The sequence below is a fragment of the Palaemon carinicauda genome, chromosome 37 (genome assembly GCF_036898095.1).
Source record: "Palaemon carinicauda isolate YSFRI2023 chromosome 37, ASM3689809v2, whole genome shotgun sequence".
NCBI lineage: Eukaryota > Metazoa > Arthropoda > Malacostraca > Decapoda > Palaemonidae > Palaemon > Palaemon carinicauda.
In genome coordinates this window covers 28,826,071-28,831,070 of record NC_090761.1, presented here as the reverse complement: position 1 = coordinate 28,831,070, position 5,000 = coordinate 28,826,071, and the positions used below count along the sequence as shown (strand labels likewise).

The following is a 5,000-nucleotide window of genomic DNA, read 5'->3' as shown; positions in this document are numbered from 1 at the left end:
GAGCATCCGGGACATTTCCAATTAGCAGGTCATAGAGAGCATCCGGGACATTTCCAATTAGCAGGTCATAGAGAGCATCCGGGACATTTCCAATTAGCAGGTCATAGAGAGCATCCGGGACATTTCCAATTTGCAGGTCATATTGAGCATCCGGGACATTTCCAATTAGCAGGTCATAGAGAGCATCCGGGACATTTCCAATTAGCAGGTCATAGGGAGCATCCGGGACATTTCCAATTAGCAGGTCATAGGGAGCATCCGGGACATTTCCAATTAGCAGATCAGAGGGAGCGTCTATGACATTTCCAATTAGCAGGTCATATGGAGCGTCCGGGACATTTCTAATTAGCAGGTCATAGAGAGCATCCGGGACATTTCCAATTAGCAGGTCATAGAGAGCATCCGGGACATTTCCAATTTGCAGGTCATATTGAGCATCCGGGACATTTCCAATTAGCAGGTCATAGAGAGCATCCGGGACATTTCCAATTAGCAGGTCATAGAGAGCATCTGGGATCTATTTCCAATTAGCAGTTCATATGGAGTGTCCGGGACGTTTCCTTTTAGTAGGTCATAGAGAGCGTCCGGCATATTTCAAATTAGCAGGTCATAGAGAGCGTCCAGGACATTTCCAATTAGCAGGTCTTAGGGAGCGTCCAGGACATTTCCAATTAGCAAGTCATAGAGAGCGTCCGGCATATTTCAAATTAGCAGGTCATAGGGTGCATCCGAGACATTTCCAATTGGCAGGTCATAGGGAGCATCCGGGACATTTCCAATTAGCAGGTCATAGAGAGCATCCGGGACATTTCCAATTAGCAGGTCATAGGGAGCCTCCGGGAAATTTCCAATTAGAAGGTCATTGAGATCGTCTGTGACATTTCCAATTATAAGGTCATAGAGAGCATCCGGGACATTTCCAATTAGCAGGTCATAGGGTGCATCCGAGACATTTCCAATTTGCAGGTCATAGAGAGCATCCTGGACATTTCCAATTAGCAGGTCATAGGGTGCATCCGGGACATTTCCAATCAGCAGGTCTAGAGAGCATCCGGGACATTTCCAATTAGCAGGTCATAGGGAGCGTCAGGGATATTTACAATCAGCAGGTCATAGGGAGCGTCCGGGACATTTCCAATCAGCAGGTCATAGAGAGCGTCCAGGATTTTTCCAATTAGCTGGCCATAGGGAGTGTCCGGGATATTTCCAATAAGCAGGTCATAGGGTGCATCCGGGACATTTCCAATTAGCAGGTCATAGGGAGCATCCGGGACATTTCCAATTAGCAGGTCATAGGGAGCGTCCGGCATATTTCCAATTAGCAGGTCATAGGGAGCGTCCGGGACAGTTCCAATTACCAGGTCATTGGGAGCATCTGGGACATTTCCAATTAGCAGGTCTTAGAGAGCATCTGGAACATTTCCAATTAGCAGGTCAGAGGGAGTGTCTGGAACATTTCCAATCAGCAGGGCATAGGGAGCTTTCGGGACATTTCCAATTAGCAGGTCATAGGGAGTGACCTAGACATTTCCTATTAGTAGGTCATAGTGAGCATCCAGGACATTTCCAATTAGCAGGTCATATGGAGCGTCCGGGACATTTCTAATTAGCAGGTCATAGAGAGCGTCCGGGACATTTCCAATTAGCAGGTCATAGAGAGCGCCACGGACATTTCTAATCAGCATGTCATAGGGAGCGTCCAGGACATTTTCAATCAGCAGGTCATACAGTGTCCGGGACGTTTCCGATTAGTAGGTCATAGGGAACACCAGGCAGACAAACTGTGTCCACTTCTCTGATCTGGTAGGGGTGTTGATGTGGGTCTTAACCATTGGAGTTATCAGCAAGCCTGACTAACACTAGGTTTCCAGTGTAAAGAACAGGATCAACAGGCTATTGTTTGATTACCTCACTACTGCATCAATAGTCACGTAGCACCTGAACACTGTGGATCCTACTCGATCCTTGGTCACTGGCATCGAGTCTTCATTGCTTGGAACAAAAGTGTTCATATAGGGGACTGCAAATCCATTCTCAAGGATAAGCTTCCCGTCCTTGAAGCTAGCATCTATCTTGGATACATTCCTTCCTGAGGAAGGGGCACCAATTGAACAAAAAGATGAGACTTGTGTCTCTGGAGTCTGTGCCTCCTCACCACTCTGCTCGACTGTCAGATAAGCTTTCATTTTCTACATTGAGGAAGGTCATTACCAAATCTATCACAGAACATACACATCTTGTTACTCTGATGCTTTATGGCTGAGCTGGTTGCATTTGTAGCACCTTACCTCTCTGGTTGAAGACCCCTTACTACCTTGCTCACGGGGCTCATCTCTAGGGCTCTGTACCGCACGGCCTGTTTTAGCCTGACTATACATGAATTATTTTGTTTGATTTTTTGTGACGTTCTTGCTCGGAACGGCTTGTATATAAACTCATGATCTGTTGAAATAAAGTTAGTTGTATTCACCTCGCCTCTCAGTTAGCACCTAACGGCACTTCCACACAGCTCCCAGCCTCACTTCCTCCCATCACCTTGGGTGGCCAATAATCAGGCTTTTTACGTACCTTGGCCTTCTTAGTAAGCTCAGTCCCATGAGCTGAGAGATACTGCTCTGCTACCTTAGCTAGGACGTCCAGAATTGCAGGAGCCTCTTTTCATTCAGGTGAACTTCTAGTGCATTGGAGACAGCATTGATGAACTGTACCTTGACTACCTGCTGTTGGAGCTCTTCGAAAGTTTCACCAGCGCTAGCTTGCTCGATCCACTTCTTGAGGAAGTTCTTGAGCTTGACGATGAACTGCGCAGGGCTGTCTGCTTCTTCTGGAGGTGTATTCCAAATCTTAACATGAAAGCCTTCCTCGGTGAGCTCGTATCTCCTGAATAGTACTTTCTTCAAGATACCATAGTCCTTCGCTGGAAGAGCGTTCCTTGTCAAAAGAGAGCTGAGTGAGGAGGTGTACATCGACATGTCTTACTTCTGTATCTCGGCTGTGAAGTTCGTCCTTGCCCTCCACAAACTCTGGGAGGTTCAAAATCTTTGCTTTGGGAGCTTTTACATTGGTCACTGCATGTACTTCTTCTTGGCGTCGTCCTGCTTTTGGTTAAAGTCTATATATAGCTGGTTTATGTCATTGCACCTATTCCTGCTCTCCAACCTTAGCAAAATACTTCTCTCGCTCAGCGTTATACCATGTATATATATATATATATATATATATATATATATATATATATATATATATATATATATATATATATAATACATATGAATATATATATATATATATATATATATATATGTGTGTGTGTGTATATATACATATAAATATGGATATATATATATATGTATACACATATATATACATTCAGAGAGAGAGAGAGAGAGAGAGAGAGAGAGAGAGAGAGAGAGAGAGAGAGAGAGAGACAGAGAGAGAGAGATATTACAACAATATTAAATTCAATCATAATATTTTTTATTAAATGCACTTGCAAAACTTGCTTAGTAGAATGCATGAAATATCATATAAGGTTGGCCTCAAGGGAAATAGAAGGAAGACAGAGATGATGAATAAGGTATATGCAATGGAGGATGAAATATCATTGGAAGGAGAAAGGATTAATGAGGTGGAATTATTTAAATATTTAGGAACTATGATCTCTAATACAGTCTTTAGAATTGCAATTTAATGAAATATTAGAAAATCAGACAATGGCTAGGTTAAGTAAAATTTTGAAAACAAATAGCTTGAAATTATATATAAAAATCAGGCTATATATCAGTTTAGTGAGATATGTGTTACTGTTTGTACATGAGTCGTGGTGTGACAATGAAACAATAGATATTGTAAATTTACGGACAAAGTCCTCAGAAGAATATTGGGAGATCAATGGCAGGCCAGGATTAGCAATGAAACTATAGGAGAGATTACTCGAGAGCCATGTGTGGTTAAGATCATGGTGAGAGGAGAGGTAGATGGAGATGGTTTGGGCATACTCTTCGCACTCACCAAAAGAGATTAGTTCACCAAACTTTTAATTGGGCTCCACAAGGCACTAGACTAGTTGGAAGACCCAGGCCTACATGGCTGAGGACTATGGAGTGGGAAATAGGAGATAATGAATGGAGAAGTATTGATTTAAAAGCTCAAGATAGAGACGACTGTCGAAATCTAACCGAGGCCCTTTGCGTCAATAGGCGTAGGAGGAGATGATGATGATGATACGTATATATATGCACACACCCAAACACACATACACACACACACATATATATATATATATATATATATATATGTATATATATTATGTATATATATATATATATATATATATATATATATATATATATATATATGCAGTATATATATGCATATGTATAATAAATATATGTGTGTGAGAGAGAGTACGTGTGTGAATGTATATACATACTGTACGAGTATATTTATATATATATATATATATATAAACCAGATATCAAATTCAAAAGATAAAAATTGGAATATTATCAACAAAAGAGGTGGAATGATAAAAATTGCAGATGATTTCTATACAAAGCTATACAATAGTGACAAAAGAAACAACTTTGCTGATAGAAATAATGGAAAACCCGGAGCCAGTACCAAAGGTAACAGTCGGAGAAGTAAAGAAAGAATTCAAAAGCATAAAAAGAGAAAAGCAGCAGGAGAGGCCGTCTAACAATTGATTTAATGATAGATGGAGGAGATTTCATAGCAGTAAAATTTGCCTAACTTTTCACAAAATGTCTGCAGGAATGCTCTATACATATAGCTTATAAAACATACTTATTATGCTAATTCACAAAAAAAGGAGACAAAAAAGACCTGAAAATTACTGCGCAATATGTTTTCTTTCTGTAATTCATAAAAGCTAGTCTTTGATCAACGAAGAGAGCAGGCAAGCTTTAGAAGCAGGTATTCAACAACTGGCCATATCCATATAACAAACCAACAAATAGAAACATCAAAAGAGTACTACA

At 40.8% G+C, this 5,000-nt stretch overlaps 1 pseudogene; it reads left to right on the top strand.

Moving 5' to 3' along the window:
* The window catches only part of LOC137629249 (uncharacterized), a 9,281-nt pseudogene that overhangs the window by 3,053 nt on the left and 1,228 nt on the right, over positions 1-5,000 (top strand).